We start from the raw sequence: 21,657 nt of genomic DNA on the forward strand, positions 1-21,657 counted from the left end.
TAAGGCTAATCCTAGCAGGAGACTTTAACTAACACCACCTAGCATAAAGCTATTATTTAATAAACCATATTTTCACCGCGCAAGCAGAAGAGCTGGTGAACTTTTATTAGATATATTGATTATAATAATGCCTATCCCTAGGTATACTAACTTATTAATTTTTAAGCTACCTAAAAAAGATATTTATTCTTAACCTAATATTTATAAATAAACTAATAATACTACTTAAATATTATTTTTATTATAATAACTATAAATTAGACTATTAAAGAACCTACTTTAAATAAAATCTTTAATTAAAGTATAATAAAAACCTAAAACCTAAGAGAGTATATAACTAAGCTAACTGGCCTAAAATTAGCTATAAATTACTAGAATAACTAGGCTAACTTTATATAATTTACTTTATAATAAATCTTAATTATAAAGTTAAGCGGCTGGTTAATATAATAGTAATTATAATTAATTAATATATCCTACTTTAAAGGCTATTACCCTACTTAAAATAATGGTTTACCCCGAAGCTTAAAACCTAACAGGTTATTATAAACTATATATAAAAAAGATAGTAAAGAAGCTATGCTACCCTAGGTATTAATTATCTTATTATATTATCCCTTTTTATAAATACACGCTAAAAATACCAGGAATAAACTAAAATTATTAAAAAAATAAAAGTTAATTATTAAAAGAAATTCCTAGGCAAGGCCTAGGAAGGTTACCTATAAAAAGTAGTAATATACATGCGTTCACGCGATTTATAATAATTTGTATACTAAAACATCCCTACACTTAAAGCAAGATTAAAAAAAGTAACTAAAAATAATATTAAAGCTAACCTTTTCTAGAAAACCTTTTTTCTTAAGATAGGCAAAGTAAAAAAAGAAAATATTATATTACCTTTAAAAGAAATTACATGGGAGCTAATTACTAAGTAAAAGGTATATAAATTAATTAAGACTATTAAAAAAATAATAGCCCCGGGAGAGGATAAAATCCTAACCCTAGTTTAAAAATACCTGTAGGCATACCTTTAAATGATTATTATTTATTTTTTACTAAATTAATAAAGCTAGGGTACTACCCAGACTAATAAAAATAGGTTTAAATTATAGTATTAAAAAAGCCTGGTAAACTAGACTACTTTATACCTAAAGTATACTAACTTATCTTACTCCTAAATATACTAGGGAAGATACTAAAAGTAGTAATAGCTTAAAAATTATTATTTTAGGCTAAAACCTATAAGCTTTTTTTAAATATATAATTTAAAGGTAGGTTAGGGTATAATATAAAATAAGTATTTTTAATACTTAAAAATACTATTAATTAAGCCTGGCTATAATTAAAAGTAATAATACTAATTATATTTAATCTTAAAGAAGCCTTTAATAAGGTAAATAAAGTAAGTCTTAATACCTGCTTGCTAGCTAAAGGGATCCTAACTAGGGCATGTTAATAAATTAATAACTTTTATAAATAATTAACACGCTAGTATTACCTTTAATAACTTTTAAATAAAGGTTACCCCTTTAAAAAATACAGGCCTTGCTTAAGAATCCCTGCTATTTTTTATTTTATTTAAATTTTTTAACTCTAACCTTATTAATTAACTAGTTAATTATAACAGTAAATTATTAGCCTTTATTAATAACTATTTTTAATAGCAAGCGGGTCCCTCTGTAAAAGAGAATATTAAAAAAATTTAGAAAAAAAATATCCCCTATATAAAATTATAGGCGTGATAAACAGGGTCTTTATTTATTATAAAAAAAAACTAAGCTTATATATTTTACAAGGTTTAAGAGGTAATATAAAGTAAGATAAATTATTATAAATAAAAATATAATTAAGCTGGTTAATACTGCAAAGCTACTAGGCGTGTTATTTAATAAAAAATTATAATAAAAAAAATAAGTATAATAAGTAATTAAATAAATAACCCAGGTTAATATTATACTAGAAGGCCTAAGATATCTTTACTTAAAGTAAATAAGATAATTTTACTAAGCCTATGTAATATTTATTATAAATTATACTTTTATAGTTTAGCATAATTTCTTAAAAAATAAAATATACCTAAAAATACTAGGAATAGTCTAGCAAGTAGCCCTAATCTATATTTTTTTTATTTTTAAAATAATATTAACCACGGCTTTAAAAATAAAATCCTATATATTATTAACCTACTTATAACTTAAATAACACGCTTAGCTAGTAGCAGCTTGCCTTAGCACGCTGCTAAAGGATTACCCGGGCCATAATATAGTAAAATAGGCTAAGATACATAATAACTATATAAGGACTAGGGCCTAATTTCCCCTAGTAAAAATTATAAAAATAATAAATCTAGCCTAACTACAGGCCCTGGAAACTATTAACCCACGGCCTTAATTACCATGGCAGGCCCCAGCATTTATAAAAATTAATATTAAACAAGACTATAAAAAAGCCAAAGCTAATTCTTTAATAAAATAAAAAGTAACTAGTATTATAGTTTTTTTATATATATTAGGCTAATATAGCTACCTTAGCGCGGTAATAGTAGCCTTAAATTAAAATTATAATATTATTTATTACTAAAAATTCTATATTAGTTTAATAAATTACTGGTTAGTATACACAGCAAAGCTAATAATAATATATTATATAATTAGCCTGGTACTGCAGATAGCCATAATAAACCTGGTAACCCCATAAACTATATAAGAACCTATAATAATCCTTAATAATAATATATTAGCACTGCAGGCCCTTGCTACTGCATAAAATAAATTAAAATAAAGAATTATTAAAGCCATCTGCTAGTTAGTAAGCAAGCTAAAGGCGCGTGGAATCCTGCTTTACCTTTAATAGGTGCCGGGACACTATAGGGACCCAGGGAACAAGGCAGCTAATAAACTAACTAAAAAAGTAATAAAACTAAATAATATATATTCTTTTAAATACCTTTTCTTATAAAAGAATAAATTTATATATAAAAAAATTAAAAAAAATAAAAATAAAAACAAGAATAAAAAATATTTAAAAAAGGTAGCTACTTATACTAGATTAATAAAAACCTACCTTTAATTTATACCCGGAAAATATATAGCTTTTTTTCCTAAAATTAAGCCTATTTACTTACCTAACTTTAAACTGGCCATTCCTGGCTAGTAATACATAGTAAATTACATAAGTTTAGAAAAGATAATAAGTATAAATATCAAGCTGTAAAAATAGTTATTTATGTTTTAAATAACTATTTAAAACTAAAGGATTTATAATAAAAGCTATAAAAAAAATAGGGACTATATTTAATAATATTTTAGGCATGCTAGAGAAAGGATTTTAAATAAAAAAGATAAGCAGGTGTAAGGCCACGCTTACCGTGACGCCTACCTACCATCCGTGGATGCCTGAGGCACCCTCCAAGCGCTGACTAAGCGCGCACTGAAGACAGATCCCCGCGAAGGGGGAATTCTAATCTTTAGTATTAATCTACATAATAAACTAGGTTCTTATTAAACACCTTTACTTCCTCCTTTCCCTAAGCTGGTATCGCAGATATGTTAATTTTAATCCATCAGGGAACCTGCTTCTTATAATTTTAATACTTAACCTGCGAAATCAGCCCATTTATAATAACTGGACTAAAAAGATCCTCGCGGCTTACCCCTATCCGCGAGGGTGAATAATAAGACACCCCCTCCACGAGTACCAAGGACCAAGCCCACTCGCTCATGGAGAAAATTAAATATACAAGCCTACACCCCGCGGAAAATAAAGCCGCGGAGTCTACCTCCCTAACTAGGAATTAATCCCCTAAATAAATTAACCCAGTGGTCCTTAATAAAAAACACCGGGCCCAAGCCCTTAAATAATAACTGTAAGTCCGCTTAAAACTTGCAAAGCTAGATATTTAAGAATCGCGAAAATATGCTTGCAGGATATTTAAAACTAATCCTAATCCCCCTGTAAAGAAATAAAATTAATCACTGTAAATACCTGGCAAAGATATAATTTACTTTACAAGGGACTTTGCTAACTACCAGACCTTTTATAATTAAATATAATAACTTGCGGTCCTAAATAAATATAATAAGAAGGAGAAATTAGGCTTCGCGATCCTTTACCTGGATAGTACGCTTAATGCCCTATGGCAGGATAATGGCTCGCGGGAATACCAGGAAAAAGGATAGAATAGCCTTTGCAAGTTTCTTAAGAAATAGCTTAAAAATTCTTGTAATAGGCTCCAGGAAACCTGGATAAAGGCCTTACAGGCAAAGCCGCAGGCTAAAAAGGATGCTTACACTTACCTTAAGTAATTTAATAAAGTTATTACTAAAATAGGTAAAAATGCTAAGGATCCTAAGCTAATCTAGCTGCATGTTTATTTAGAATCCCTGCTATATAAAGTCTAACAGCGGGTTCACGAGTAACCAGAGATGCTAAAGAACTAGCAAGACTTAACCTTGTTAGTGGTTAAACTTTAGCTAATAATTAAGTCTTTACAAAATAAAAACTTAAAGCCTTCTGGGTCCTTAAAGGACCAGAAGAGGATAAACATATAAACTAAACCAGGGTCCGCGAAGCCCCCGCAGTCTAGGACTAAGGGTGGCAGGTCCCCCGCGGGATAAGTTACTTCTTATAAGTAAATATTAAGTAATTAAAAAAATTACAAGACAGGCCTTTATTTTAAGTGCTATTTACTAAATTATATTATATAAGACTGCCCGGAGAATAGCTAGTTCTTTAAGTAACTAAAAAACGCGGTGCTGCCAAGCATGGCAAGCCTGGAGGTAAAAGGTTCTGGGAACCTTCCCGCGGGAGGCATAAGCCATGCAGCTTTACAAAAGGAAATTAAGGCCTTATTTACTCCCGCGGAGTAGCCTAAGGTATTACCAGCTAGAATAAAGCTACTCGCGAAAAGACTATTCTTATCCGCGAGGGTTTGCCTGGCTAACAGTGTTAGTATAGAACACCAAGCGCTTGTAAACAGCGGAAGCATGGTAAACATGGTGCCGTCCATACTTATTAAGCAGGCTGGGTGGAGAATGCTCCCCCGGCAGGTGTTTACCTCCACGGTAAACAAGTAAGAACTCCATAATAAAGGTATTACAGAGATAGAGATAAAGCTGGTAAATACTAGCAGCATGTGAAAGATCTTTCGCGAGCTAGTTATTATAAGCCTAGATGTCTTGCAGCCTATCCTAGGGATGGCCTGGTTAGTACTTTATAATCTTATTATAAAATAGGCAGAGTATTCCCTTATATTTAAGGACTATAAGCTAATAAATATTAGCTTGGTCTCCGCGGAGGAGATAAACCAAGGGTTTATTCCACGGGAGATAATAGTGCTTTAGGTCTGCAAGATCCAAGCTAGAGTACTAACTAGCAAAGACCTATTTAAATAATATTAGGACTTTGCGGACATGTTTTTAGACTATTAGGCGGATAAGTTACCCCCCCACTATAAAAAAGTAAATTTTTAAATAAAGATTAAGAAAGGCAAGGAACTACTATTTAGTCCCTTGTATAATTACTCTCCGCGGGAGGCCTTAGTAATTCACAAGTATATTTTTATAATACTTATAAAGGGGTGGATCTAGGTATCCAAGTCCCCTGCGGGCGCTCTGTTACTATGCACTGCTAAGAAGGACAGCAGTATACACGTGTGTGTAAATTATTATAGGTTAAACATAGTAACTATTAAGAACCAGTACCCTCTTCCCCTTATTAAGAAAATAATTATAAAGCTTAGCGCGGGGAAGATATACTTATAGCTAGACCTTTATAATATATTTAATTAAATTTATATTACCCGTGGACATAAATAAAAGACTGCTTTTTATATAAAGTATAGCCTGTATAAGTACAAGGTTATGCTATTTAGCCTAATAAATGCGCCGGCGGCGTTCCAGGGATTCGCGAACTAAATATTCCGTGATATCCTGGATATCTTTATTATAATATACATAAATAATATAATTATATACTTGCAGGATAAAAAGAAGCATGTTTACTATATATATAAAGTGCTAGGACACTTGTGAAAGGCAAGTCTGTTTTATAAGTAAAGCAAGTATATTTTCGCGGTGAAGAAGATTAACTTCTTGGGGTATATTATTACCCCGGAGGGCATTAAAATAGAGCCCTCGCGGGTAGTAACTATTATAAAATAGCCTAAGCCACATATAGTCCGCGAGATCCTTGCTTTTATTAGGTTTACAAACTAGTACAGGCGTTTTATTAAAAAATACTCTTAGTTAATAGCTCCGCTTACGGACCTGTTAAGGAAGTCCGCGGATGGGACTTCTTGGTTAATAAAAAGTTAAGAGAATATTATAACTGCACTAGCTTGCATAACCTTTATTATAATTAAAAAGGCCTTCCGCGAGATAATAAGCTTAACTTATTAAAATAAGTTCTTGCCCACGAGGCTGGAGAGTAATACTTCCGGCTAGGTAGTTTATGGTATCTTAACCCAGCTGCATGATAGCAGGTATTAAAGGCCTGTGGTATTCTTTTCCAGGAAGATGCAGCCATCCAAGCATAACTACAGGGTTGGCAAGCAGGAGCTTTTTACTATTATTAAGAGCTTCCGCGAATAACAGCACTACCTAGAAGGTTATTATATGGAAATTAAAGTAATCATAAATTATAAAGCCCTGTAGAGCTTTTAATCTTAAACTAAGACCTTGTTATAAATATAGATTTATTAGTCTTAGTTTCTCGCGGGATTTAACTTCCGCGTGGTTTATAAAGCAGGCAAGCTTAATCCTATAAACAGTCCTTTATAAAGGGTAGATTATATAAATTTAGCCCGCCGCGAGGATAAGCTTAAGTATGGCACTTAAGTATTAAACAAGCTATAAAAATAGCTTGGTTTAGCCTTTATAAAAGGACTAAATCCGCGTGACAGCCCTGTAAAGGGGTCTGTCTTGGCCTTGCAGGCCTCCGCGGATTAGCTTGTTCTTATATACTTAGGAGAGCGGCTGCTCGCGAGGATTATAGTAATATATGGCATAAAAGTTAAAGTACTTTACACCACACGAGCAAGAGCTCGTGAGATTATATATAAGGTTAGACCCTATTATAATAACCCTTTAGCAGACCTTGCAGAGAGACTGCCTAAGCTACTAAAAAAGGACTAGACTGCGCAGGAAGTTTACAGGGCCCTGGTAAATCCTGGTAAAGAGTTTATTATACTTAAAAAGGGTAAATTAAAGCTAGTGCGCTGGTTAAATTAGGGAGGATTACTTTTCCGCAATGGGAAGGTATATATTCCTAACCAGTATTTCCTATGCCTGGAGATACTTGCAAAGCTGTATAATAATCCCCTCGCGGGATATTTTACTAAAAAGAAAACACAGGAGCTTATTGCCCGGTAATTTTACTAGCTATAAATATAATAATTTATATCTTAATACTGCAAGGCTTGCGCGGTATGCTTAGGTTCTAGGATCTCGCGTGATAAGCAGCAAGGGCTGTTACAGCCGCTGCAGGTTCTGCAAAGTATTTAGGAATAGATTAGCATGAATTTTATCACTAATCTACTGGCTAGCAGGTGGTCCGCGGATCTGGACCGGCAGCTATATAATGCTATCCTGGTGGTGGTGGATTACTTAAACAAGATGGCTTATTTTATCCTGGTTTGCAAGACCATTAAGGGACCAGAACTCGCAGAGATTCTTATCCGCGAGGTAATTAGACTGCATGGTGTACCTGCAGTAATTATAAGCAATTATGGGTTAGTCTTTACACAGGGGTTTTAGTTAAAGCTTATATATTACCTAAGTATTAAGCACGTGATAAGCACCGTGTATTATTCCTAAACTAATAACTAAATAAAGCACTTAAATAGTGTTCTAGAGCAGTACCTGCAAAGTTATATAAACTTTAACTAGGATAACTGGGTTAGCTTCTTACCGCTTGCGGAGTTTATGTATAACAACGCGGAGCAAGCCTTTATTAAGATAACACCCTTTTGCATGGTAACTAGGAAGAATTTAAAAGTAATCATGTTAAATAATTAGCTAGATATTACTAACATGGCCAAGCCAGGCACTGCCAGGCATGCTGCAAAGCTCCAGGAGCTTTGCGAGGGGGCTGTGCAAGCCCTAAAACAGGCTCGCGAGTACTAGAAAAAGTACTATAATAAGAAGCGCATCGCGAAGACCTTTAAAATTGGCAAGTCTGTATAGGTTAGCTCCAAGAACTAGGATAGTGTCCGCCTAAGCCGGAAGCTAGGTCAGTGGTATTATGGTCCATGGAGGATAAGCAAATATATTAGTAAGAATACTTACCGGCTAGATACTCCTGCTGGGTTCCGCGGACATAATATTTTTCATGTTTCCATGCTCCGCGAGCACTAAGAGCTTAATAGTGTAAACCCTACGGAACAATTCCCAGTGCGCCTCGCGGACAAGGAGGCGCAGGAATAAACGCCCGAAGCCATCCGCGAGTAAAAGCCCGCGGAGGATAGCAAGGGAAACAAGACCAGTAAATAGTTATACCTTATTAAGTAAAAGGGGTACACGAAGAAGGATAATATATAGGAGCCTGCAAGTGGCCTATAATATTTACAAGTCTTTAGGAAGTTTTTATAAAAATTATATGTAAAAGAAAAACCTTTAAATTTCACAGGTCCAGCCCGTGAAAGAAGAAAACACTCTGCCTAATTATATATAGGCCCCGCCAAAAGGAAAAAATAAAGAAAAGATATAAGAAAACGCAAGTAAATACTAGGCACAGGCGCCCTTATTTTTTATAACTACCTGTCTACACGCCCTAAAGGTGCACTTCTGGTAAAATTACGCTAGAAAAGGATAAAATACTTGTAAAACTCTTAGGCATGTGAAAGGGAACACACGGCTAAGTAGTATAAGTAATTATTATATTTCTGCCTAATTTCCCCGGAGATATACTTGCTAAACACAGGGTGCCCGCGGGATAACCCTAAGTATAGCTCCGTGCACTTATTACACTCCTGCCCACGGGGTGGCTTCGCGCCAGCACGGGTAATAAAAATAACCTTGCGGTTTTAAGCCTGTTTTACCAGCTGGTCCCGGGAGCAATACCTAATAAATTAAACATGCCTAGTTACCGGGGCAAAGATCCACGCCCGTTCGCGGGTAGACAGGGACTCTATACCTGTCCACGGAGCCAAGCCAGGGAGAGTAAGGGAATTCCTAGCGCTGTATACAGGTAAAGAACCCGGAGGATACTTTATAAAGCAAGCAATTACCTAACTTATATTATCCACCGCCACCGGAGGCAGGGTGTCCTAGCTGGTCCAAGGAAGTGGGCCCTGCAAGGTAGGGGGTAACATAATTAGATTAGCTGGCAGCTAAAGGTAAAGTTAGCCAGTGCTTATACTTGCAAGGGTATTAAGGCTTTATGCTCGTGAAGAGCAAGAGTATATACAAAAAAAAAAGGCTCGCGGAACTTACTAGAGCTGTTAACCACGTGTAGATATTAATAAGCCGCAACTTCTTGGCAGTAAAAATAATAACTTGTAAAGGCAGGCGCACTGGCGGAGTGGCAAGCAGCCATATTACAAGGACAGCGCGTGCTGTGGAAGGGAGCGCCGCGGAGGTGTTTTACCCATAACAGGCAGGAGGAGGTATAATAAACCCTGGGAAAGGAGGGCTAACGGCCGCAGGACAGTTACTGCGAGACATGGTAGTAATAAAGAATTATTATTATTACTGTTACTATTATTACTAGTGCCGGGGCGCAGAGTTCGCGGAGTTCGCGAATTAGTAACACATGCATGTTAGTATTACTTGCAAAGAACTATAAGTGTATGCCTGCAGAGAGATTACTCCGCGGACAGACCAAGACTAACACAGGAGCAGACATTGCCTGCGGAGTAAGGTTAAGTTAATATAAGAGTTAGGGTAGGCTAGGCCTAGCGCTGGCTGCGAAGCAAAGGTGGTTATAAAGTAAAAGCAAGGCTTTTTATACAGCGGAGGCACCGCAAGGCAGAAGCTAGGCTTGCTGCAAGTAAAGGCAAGGCTTAGGCCAAGTTAGCCAAGCAAAGAAAGTCTTAAGAGGGCTTACCTTAAGAAAATTAATGCAAGCTAGGGAAAAAGGAGAAGAGGAAGGATTTAAAGCAGGAAGGAACTATTTATACCCCGCATAAATAAAGCCTTTACCTTACCTTTTAGCTGTAAACTTACCTTTAAAGTAAGGTTTACACCCCGCAAAGTAATAAAATTATAATGGCCTACATAATAAAGTTAAGACTAGCATTATAAGGCAGAATACCTTGTAAATAGGCTTCTAGGTAAAGAGCACCTGTAAGTTAAAGAACTTAGGGACCGCGGAGGTCCGTGAAGAGTGGTGGTTACTAGTAAGAAGGTCTTTTCCCTATATTATAATAGGTTTCCTGTTTATAAAGGAGGTTTTACTGCCGTGAAGGGTTTTTACCGGCGCTTGCATGCATGTATTTAAGGAAGTTAGTACTACTTACCCCGGCCTTGGGGACCAAGGCCTGCAAGGGGGGAGGGTAATTATAAGGCCATGCTTACTATAATACCTACCTACCATCCGTGGATGCCTGAGGCACCCTCCAAGCGCTGACTAAGCGCGCACTAAAGACAGATCCCCGCGAAGGGGGAATTCTAATCTTTAGCATTAATCTACATAATAAACTAGGTTCTTATTAAACACCTTTACTTCCTCCTTTCCCTAAGCTGGTATCACAGATACGTTGATTTCAATCCATCAGGGAACCTGCTTCTTACAGCAGGATAATATATAAAATAATAGTATTTTAAGTATAATACTAGACTTTATAAAAGTATTATAAAGGTTTTATAGCCATGTATTATAGGGCTGCTAAATAAAATACTAGGTATTAATTATTATAAATTATAATAAGATTTTAAATTTATTAAAAAGTAATAGTTTACTATATATAAATATATACAAGGACTAGATAGTGGTATCCTGCATATTACTTAGGCAAGGGGTTAGGGTATGAATTCATCATCATCATCATTAACTGTAAGGAAATTGCATTGCACTCCAGTGGTTGCAGGCCAATCATGCGTAGATTCAAGGATTCATAGCGACGACCTGTTCACAAAATGAGGCTGGTGCAGCAAGCGAGAGCTGGCCTTGAGGATTTGAATATTCTGCTGCGCTACGGTTTGGAGGCGGCAGAATCTACTAAAATATATGAAAAATTCTTTCCCAGTGCGAGTCAACGCATTTACTAGTCTTTATTACGGGCCCTTCCCTAGAATAGGAAAGTTAACCCCTCCAGAAATTGTAAAAATTAGGCTCACAGCGAAAGTATAGTTCCTTCTCCTAGCAGGGTGTAAGGCCCATGACATTGTACATAGCCCTTCCACAAGAACTTAGAGATATCCGCGGAGGATCCTCCGCGGATAGGCTGAGTCAGCACCCATGCTGACTCAGCGCGCACAGACGATACCTGTCCTCCGCGAGGGGAGAGTTTTGATCCTTAGCATTAATCTTATAATAAAGCCAGTTTCTGGAAAAAGGCTTTAAAACCCTTTTATTCTTATCCTTTTAGGTGTATTACACTCTTTCACATTATTCGCTAACCCCTTCTAAGGCCAAGGACCTTATAATTTTAACGCTTATTAATGCATTTAGTCCGTAAGGGGTAATTTACACCTATACCGCGAACCCGGTTAACCTCGCGGTAACCAAAAATAATCTCTTGTGAGACTATCCAGGGAGCACCTGTCCACCCCTCATGAGAAGGTTTATTTGCGGCTATTCGCGAAGGCTTAACAAAATTTAACTTTAAAATTATTATATCTTTGCATAAGGGGGAGCCACCCCTCTCACGGCCACTTAAAAAACTATTTTTGGAAGAACTTCGCGAGCAAGCAAGGTTATAAGAGAAGGAACTAGAACAAGTAAAGCTAATTTAATAACTTTGTAAAGAACATGTCGCGGACAAGACTACTTGCAGGCATGTGCGAGAAGGGTTAGACTCTTTTCTCATGCCTTTAAAGAAGAGAACTCTTATCTCGCGATTGCCTAGCAAAAAGGATTAGTATAGTAATAAAAGCTATGCAGATTACTGTGTCTTTATAAGAAGAGTTTAGGCCTTTAAAAAAACTAATAGTTTCTTGCCAGAGAAGGTCTTAAACTTTGTAGTACTTTATTTTAATTTAACACTGCAAGATTTATAAAGCGTGGAGTCTAAAATATTAAAGACCCTAACATGAACGGACCTCCACAAGTTTCTTCTTAAATAGTTAGGAGATCCTGCGGATAGGTTGCACACTGTGTGAAGTAAGGCTCTACGCATGAGACTGGCTAAGAATAAATCGGACTATACATACCTATAATATTAAAGGGAACAGTGGTTAGAGCTAGGAGAACAGGGAAATTAAACTAATATTATTCTTTTATAAATCTTTTTTAAATTATACTCACCTGTGATAAAGTAAAAGGTCCGCGAACAGCCGTACTTCCCAAAGACGCTCGCGGAATTAGTATCCCTTGTTACCAAGCTTTAACCAAGCCTTTCTTCCATATCGCGAGATTAGACTAGTACCAATCCGAAACCTGTAAACATGAATTTTAAACTAAATAACTTTTCGCAGGGCAAGAACAAGGAATCTTCGCGAAAGATAGGTAATTATAAGGTTAAGAGGCCTGCTTTTATAAAAAAAAAAGAAAAAAGTGGGAGCCTTAGTGTTACTACTACAAGGAGATTAGGCATATTAAACTAGATTATTTATATCTTAAGAAGAAGGCAAAGGATAAAAAATAATATAAGGACCTTGTGATAATAGCTGCGGTTACTAGTAAATAATCTTAGCTAGAGATAAATTAGGTTTCTGCAAGGTAAATAGTCTTACCTGCAAAGATTACCTTACCTAGCGGGGCAGCTATGAATCGCGAGGTGCTTGTAAACTGTGAAAGTAAAGTAAATATAATTCCTTCTCTTCTTGCAAAGCAGGCAGGATAGAAGATCTTGCTATACCAGATATTCACGCGTGCTATTAACAAAGGGCGAGTGCGGAATAAGGGTATTGCGGAGGTAGATATAACCCTCCAGGACTTGCACGGGAACTGGAAGGAGTTCAGGGTGCTTATAGTAATTTCCCCGGACGTGGAATAAATAACACTGGGAATGCCATGGTTAGAGATCCACAACCCGCGGACTGTCTGGGCTTTAAAGGAATTAACCTTCGTGAAGCAAGACTATTAAGTAAAAGGGGTCTCCGCGGAAAAGTTTATAAAAGGGGTCCACAAGGACCAGCTGCAACCCTTTTAGATTAGCGCGATAAAGATTAAACAGATTATATTAGGCAATAAGCTGCCGGATTAGTGCAGGGATCTTGCAATTATCTTTTTAAAAGAGGAATCCCAATAACTTCCACCCTATTATAAAGGGGTTAATCTTAAAATTAAGATTAAGAAAGGCAAGGAGCCATTGTTTAGGCCCTTGTATCACCATTCTCCGCAGGAGACTGCAGCTATTCGTGAGTATATATAAACCATGCTCGCGAAGGAATAGATTTATTTATTTAAATCTTTAGCTAGGGCACCGCTGTTATATGCGCCTAAAAAAAATGGCGAAGTCCGTGTATGCGTGAACTTCCGCGGGCTAAATGCTATATCTGTGAAGAATTATTATCCACTTCCTCTTATTAATAAGACAATCGCGAGATTAAGTAGCACGAGGATCTATACACAGTTAGATCTTTGGGATGCCTATAATTAGATTTAAATCGCGAGAGGGGATAAGTAAAAGACAGCCTTTTATATAAAGTATAGGTTATTTAAGTACTTAGTAATACTGTTTAGGCTTATAAACGCCCCTGTAATATTTTAAGGGTTTATGAACTGGGTCTTCCGAGATTTGCTGGATATCACGGTGGTTATATATATTAATAATATTATTATATTCTTGCAAGACATGGACAGTCACAAGGAGCATGTCCGCGAGGTGCTTAAGAGGCTCCGCGGGGCAGGGTTATACTGCAAGTAAAGTAAATATAGCTTTACTATGCAGAGAATTAACTTCCTAGGGTATATTATTATACCTAATAAAGTTAAGATAAAGAAATCACAAGTGGCCATAATTTAGGAGTGGCCCATGCCAGAAATAGTACATAATATTCTTATGTTTCTTGGGTTTACTAATTAGTACCGCAGGTTTATCCATGCCTACGCGGCAGTAACAGCGGTCCTTATAAATCTTCTTAAGAAGCCTAAGAATAGTCCCGCGAGGACAGCCAAGGATAAGGGGTTAGTAATAACCCTGGCAGCCCGTGAGGTAGTAAACTTCCTTAAGGAAAAGTTTAGGGAGATAGTGAAATTAAACCATTTTATAAAGGAGTTACTCACGCGGGTGGAGATGAATGCCTCGGGAGGTGGTCTTTACGGAGTATTAACTTAGTTATATCCAGATAAGATATGGAAGCCAGTGGCTTTTTTCTCGCGGAAACTTACTATATTAAAGTATAACTACGTGATAGGAGAGCAAGAGCTCCTAGCCATTATAAAGTCCTTCCGCGAGTAAAGGCACTATCTTTAAGGTGTGTTACAAGAGGTCAAGGTGGTCACGGACCACAGGGCGCTAGCTATGTTCTAGTTACTAATAAAGGTGCTCTTGCGGATGCAGATTTATTAGTCTTAGTTTTTGGCTGGGTTCTGGTTTTAGATTACTTATTATGCAGGGAAATTAAACCCTGCGGATGGACCTTCACAAAGGATTAATTATATGCAAGATAGTTAACATAAAAAAGACCAAGAGGGTCACGCGGAGCAAGTAAAATAAAAGCTGCTTTAGTAATTAGGTGTTATAGACACGCAAGGTGCCCAGGAGGATATATTCTTAAGTATAGTCGCGGAGAGCGCTGCGGTACAGGCTCTACAAGGAGACCTGGGAAGGGACTGGTCCACGACTTGTGTGGATGGGTTGGGTCCCTGGCAGCTCGGGCAAGTATGGCTCGCAGCTGTGACTGTTAATAACAGTGATTCTTTATTAAAGATAAAGGTTCCTCACGAGGAGGTAAGGAGGATTTGCAAAAAAAAGGGGCTATTTAGGCTAGATCCCTTGCAAAGGATCTTAAAGAGTTTGCCAGCTCTTTTAAAGCAGGATCCCTTGGCAAGAAAGATCCTGGGTGTAATTCATAAATATAAATTACAGGGGAGGAACCCTGAGGTGCATAAGAGCACTCCGCGGCCATGAAAATAATAGCGCGTGCGGCAGGGCCTCTTATATAACTAGGAAAGGTTATATATTCTGGATTATTACTAGTTATAAATAGAAATTCTTGCAAAGTTGCATGATAACCTATTTACAGGGCACTTTGCAGAAAAAAGAACCTTAGAGCTGGTTAAGCAAAGGTTTTTTTAGCCAGAGATGCGTGACTTTATTAGGAAGTACTACAAGTTATGTGGTATCTGCTAGGATTCAAGGGTGATTCGTGGCAAGTAATAAGGCTTACTTTAGCCTTTGCCAGTACCCGCGGAGCCCTGGGAGCAGATCAGCATGGATTTTATTATAAACCTGCCTGCGAGTATTAAAATAAAAGATCTTAATAGCTTGCAGGAGGTATATAATACTATTTTAATAATAATAAATAAAATAAGCAAGATAGCTTACTTTATCCCTATAAGAAAGTTAATCAAGGGCCTTGAACTAGCTTACCTGGTGATTTATAAGGTATTCCGGTTGCATGACGTGCCCGCAAATATTATAACAAACTGTGGGAGTGTCTTTGCAAAGGGGTTTTAGTTAGACTTTATATACTGTATCTTGGTAAAGCACTTGATAAGTACCGCATATTATTCACAGATAAATGGCCAAATAAAACACTTAAATAGCATTCTAGAGCAGTTCTTGCGAGGATATATTAACTTCTCGCAGGATAATTAAGTTAATTATCTGCCTCTTGCGGAGTTTGCGTATAATAACTCGCGGCAGGCATTTATTTGGGATACACTATTCCGCGTGGTATATGGAATAAATCCCAGGGTTATTGCACTAGACTTGGAACTGGGGGATAAGGTATCCCGTGAGGTGTCTAAATAAATAAGACACCTCCAGGAGATCCGCGAGGAGGCCAGGAAGGGTATTAAAGCTACTTAGGCCTTGTAAATAAAGTATTATAATATAAAAAGGGTCGCGAGAACCTTTTAGGTTAGTGACTATGTTTAGATTAGTAATATAAATTAGTCGCGGATAAGGCCAAACCAGAAGTTAAATTAGCTCCGGTCTAGTCCGCGAAAAGTGGTAAAGCAGATAGGATAAAATACCTATTATGTGGCTTTACTAGCTAGTTTTCGTGTACATAATATATTTTATGTGTTCATGCTCCGCGAACATAAGGAGATAGAGGGAGTAAACACTTGTGAGTGTTATAAAACCAGGTTCGCGAATAAAAATAAAGAAGAGTATCATGTGGAGGATATTCTGGGTTCAGGCGTTAAGAATCCCAAGTGGCTTTAAATAAAGTAATTAGGATATAGGGAGGTTACAAAGGAGCCAGTTAAAAACTTAAAGCACTTACAGGTGTATAAGAAGTATATAGCAAAAAGGGAGAAAAAACCTTATTTAAAATAAAAAAGATAAAAATAAGGCAAAATATTCTTCATAAACCTGACTAACAGCATCCTCCCCTTCCGAACCAACGCCCAATCATCCTTCACAAAAATTACCATCATACGCGTATGCCTCATGGGCACAGAAAATAAAGCCTATTATCCCTACAGGAGAAGGCTCTGCGGGCAAATTAACCAGTAACCATCCACTAAAACTCAAGCCCGCAGTGCCTAACCAGACTACCTAGTCTCACGCAAAGAATAAGAAGTTAAGCAGTATAAGCAATTATTACACTTCTTGCTAATCCCCCCAGAGATGCATTCCATGAATACAGGTTAGCCTTTACTAATCCCAGCAAACAGGTAATAGTACTTAGTACACTCATGGCCACGAGGAGGTTTATTTCCAGCGCGCGTCACAAGGATAGCCTCGCGAGTTTATGCGCGGTTTATAATCCAGATCCCACTAGCATAGCCGCACTAACATACATGCCTACGCACTAGGGCAAAAATCCATTATCTTTCTTAGCCAGACAGGGGCTTAGTGCCGTCCCAGGGTGCGAGGCCAGGTAGGATTAAAAAGTTATTCACGGAGAAGGTTCCCTAATAAGATAATGCATTTCCTAAATAGTTAATAAACCAAGCTGTAGCCCAGTTGTTAACTGTTACCATGCCCGGAGGCAAGGTATCCCAGGCCTCCCTGGAGAGTGGCCTACCTTAGGCGGGGGGTGTGTTAACCACAAGGTGGCCGGGTAACTGCGAGGTGTTAGTGTATACATAAGAGAAGTATTAGGAATACTCACAGCAGCCGGCGGCCACGCGATAATATTAAACAGCACCATAGTTATATTACCCCGGATAACTGTGCGAGGAGGAAGGGTGTTTATTAAATTTGGCCAGAGGTTAAGACACTGCTGGTTGTTGGCACCCAGGCCAGCCCAAAGATTAAGGCCGCGAGCGGCCGCGGGCGGGGGCACGAGAAAGGCCGGGAACAGTAGAGCAGTAATGGCAGGAGGTATTTTAACAGCTTAAAAATTTATATATAAGTTAGTAATTACCTGCTTGCAAGGGCTATAAAAGTAAAGTAAGAGAGTGCAGTGCTAGAGTATATTACTTAAAAGCACCCACAAGATCTTACTTACCAAAGCCAACAGGTGGCTAAGAGCCAGGAAAACCTTGTGCAGTAATTTTAAAGTAAGAAACACGTAACAAGAGGTAAGAAAGATATAAGGGTAAAGGTGCTAGAGCATGTTACTTGTCAGCGCCTGGAAGACCTCACAAGCCATAACTATAAAAGGGCTAAGAACCAGGAGGACCTTCCAAAAATAACCCAGAGATAACATGGGATAAACAGTAATAAAAAATCCGCGAAGGAATGGCCATACTCACGGAGTTCTTAAAGTGTGTTGTTGGAGAGGAAGAAGAGAAAGAAAAGGGAGAGAACAAGAGGGTATTCTAGTATTAAGAACTAATATAAAAGGAATAACCTGGAACAACATTTCTCCCGCAGGCAATAATAAGTGTAGCCAGCAGGTGCTATTACAAGAGTTATAGCCTTTTAACCTTCTTGCTAAACTTCCTAAATAATATATAAAGTAGGAGGGGGGCTGGAAGTACAGGACACCTAGCAGGATCTTTACAAGGTTTATAATATTAAAATAGTCTTTATCCTGCGGAGACCATGCTCGCGGAAGTATTACACTTAAGGTGCAAGGGAGTATATAAAGATAGTTAGATATACTAAGGCACCTGTAATAATAATACACGTTTATAATCTGCAAGGAATCTTAACACACAAGGGAATAAATAATCTTGCAGGGCAAGGCCCGACGCTTTAGGGAAGGGCACCTACAAGAACTTAATATAATTAGGAAAAGCTCTTAAGGCCGTGTATAAAGGGTTGCAAGGGCGGTAGTATATGGGGAAGTATATCTTTTTCTATCGCGCAGTAAGAATTTTTTCCCTTGTGAAGGGTTTTTTTAAGCTACCGCGGAGGTTTTTTAAGGGTGCTTTAGGATATTTAAGCTAGTTATAAAAACTGCAAGAATATAGGCCTTAAGGGACCAAGGCTGTGAAAGGGGGGGGTAATTATAAGGCCTATAATATTATACATAGCCCTTTCATAAGAACTTAAAGATATCCGCGGAGGATCCTCCGCGAATAAGCTAAGTCAGCACCCATGCTAACTTAGCGCGCATAGATAATACCTGTCCTCTGCGAGGGGAGAGTTTTAATCCTTAGCGTTAATCTTATAATAAAGCTAGTTTCTAGAAAAAGGCTTCAAAACCCTTTTATTCTTATCCTTTTAGGTGTATTACACCCTTTCACACTATTCGCTAACCCCTTCTAAGGCCAAGGACCTTATACAGGGCCTCTACGATGGAAACTCAGCCGCTACTTCAGCTCCCCGCAAAAGATATATTATAAAAGTCGGGTTTCGCGGAGACAACACCTTCTGCCAGCGGGCCCAGATCTCTAGAGAGTATGTCTTCTCGAAATTGTATATTTGCCAAGGGAAGCGGTATAAATTTCCGGTTAAATACAGTATATAAATGGGTCTGATAAGGCAGCTTGTTAAGGAGTTCTTATGCCGGGCTTTGTTAACATAAGGGTCCAGACAAGCTTTAAACAGAGGATTAAGCCTTGTGTAATTAGTAAAATTAGTGCGTAAGCCACCTGTATTATTATTAGCGAATATTCTGGACTGTTAACAAGGAGTAAATTTCTGCTGCGTGACGCTGTTTTATCTAATAAATCTTGTTGATGTCGCGTGGTGGAGTTAATAAAGGCGTTGAATTTTAGTGATTCTAGACTCCGTCAAGCCAGGATAGAATATCATTTCTCATTATTCATAGTCTAATAATAGAGTTTCATCAATCTTTAAAGGATAATGCTCTTGTTATTAACTGTGGGCAAGGCGATTAACAAAGAGCAGACAAGGCAATTATTTATTTAGGTTTTCTTAAAGGTAAATTAACTAACTTGAGCAAGCTAAACATCTACTTCCGGACCGAATACTTTCCGTAGCAAATACGGTTAGTCAAGCATATCATGACCAATCATGGAATGATAACGTAATTCCCGGTCGTTCCGCCCACCCCGGTCAATCCGCCCACCCTTCCAAAATTTCTCGCGTTAAATTATTAAAGCTATTTAAATAACCACCATGCCACTAAAACCGCGTTAATCTTGTTAAAATTTAGTAAAGCAAAAGGGGAGGATCTAACTTGCTATATAAGCTTTTAAAAAACGCGAGATCTTAAGCGCTTGTCGCGTGGCAGACATTTATAATATGCCGTGCTTTATACTCCAGGATCACCTTAAGGGACATAAATTTTAAGCAAAACTCTGTAATTACTTGTTTTAACTTTTTAAAAATTAGAAAGAGGCTTTGGTAAATTAAATTATTAATAAAGATACATATGGAGTTACTCCAAGAGTCTTATATATGCAGTAAATGGCCTATCTTCTTCTCCAAGAAGATTTTATAACCCCCCCAAGCCACTAAGCAAGAACTAGGTTACTAACTTTATTAAGCGCTATAAAAGAGTTAAAAGTTAATTTACGCGCAAGTACAACTATCAGCGTGCCCTCTGCGAGAATCCTAAGGCTATAAAAGAATGGTTTAATAGCCTACAAGCGCTGCAAGAAAAGCACAGTATTTAGCTTTAAGATATTTATAATTTTAATAAAACTGGCTTTACTATGGGCCTAATTACAACTACACGGGTTATTATAAGAGCTAAGATACTTAATAAGCCTTATCTTATTTAACCAGGCCAGCAAGAATAGGTTACTTTAATTAAGTATATTAAATTAACAGGATTTATGGTTTTACCTTGCATTATCTTTAAAAAAAAGGTTTATATTAAGGGATAGTTTAAAGAACTCGGCCTCCCAGGAGACTAGAGGATTAAATTAAGCGTAAATAATTAAACTATTAACTAGATAACCCTTTAGTGACTTAAAAAGTGCTTTATTCCTTATAACTAAGCGGATAATTAGGAGTTATTAATTACTTGTTTTAGATAGTTATAGTAGTTATTTAACACCTAAATTTAACAAACTCTGCAAGGATAACAAAGTTATCTATATCTGCATGCCTTCTTATTTATCGCATCTTCTTTAACTACTAGATATTAGTTATTTCGGGCCGCTAAAAAAGGCCTATAAAGGCCTTATTAAAGCTAAAATATGCCTGGGCTTTTATTATATTAATAAGCATAACTTCTTAAAGGCCTATCCTAAGGCCCGCCAGCAAGTCTTTACAATTTAAAACCTTTAAAGTAGCTTTTAAGTAACTAGAATAAAGCTATTTAACCTAGAAGAAGTTTTAAAGCACTTTAACTATAAAATATCTACGCCTAGCCCCCCCCCCCCCTGCTAGGAGGGTACCTTAACCAGCTCCTTCACTCTTACTACACCTTATACAGCAAGATAACTATATAAAAAAGCTTTATTAATTATAAAACTACTTAGTAAAGGCGCTTGAACTTCTTTATCTTCTTTAAAACAAGTAATAAATAAGCTTATAAAAGGCTGCGAGCTGGCAATTTATAATACTGCCTTCGCGCTAAAAGAATTAAATAATCTTTACGCAGAGAGTCAGGTTTAGCAGTAAAAGAAAAGTTAATTAAAGTATTAAATAGCCTTTATACAAGGCCTTTAAGTTTAAAAAGCAAGGGACTTAATTATATTAAGAAATAAGCAGTTAAATAATATAAATGGTGGAGGTGGTAAAGTAAGCGTATTTACTTTAATAACTTTAGCTTTACTAAAATATGCTTCACCAACCTATTTTAACTATAATATTCAGGGGTATATTAAAACTAGATATCCTAATTATCGTGCGACTTAGTTTTTTGAGAAATATTGAAAATTGAGTTGTTGGGAATAACTTTGAGTTTGGTGGTTGTAATTGCATGTTGGAGGTGGGCGGAACGACCGGGGTGGGCGGAACGACCGGGGTGGGCGGAACGACCGGGAATTACGTTAACTAATCGTTTAGCAGCGGTTCCATCTTCGTCCCGCCTGGGACCGCTTTATAGCGCGTCCGCAGTTTCCGAGCGTTAAAAAGTGGGCGAAGCGAGCGGGCATGATGAGTGGAGAATATGGGAGGGGTAA

Source organism: Aspergillus multicolor (assembly GCF_047715735.1).
Source record: "Aspergillus multicolor strain CBS 133.54 unplaced genomic scaffold BDW74scaffold_10, whole genome shotgun sequence".
Lineage (NCBI taxonomy): Eukaryota > Fungi > Ascomycota > Eurotiomycetes > Eurotiales > Aspergillaceae > Aspergillus > Aspergillus multicolor.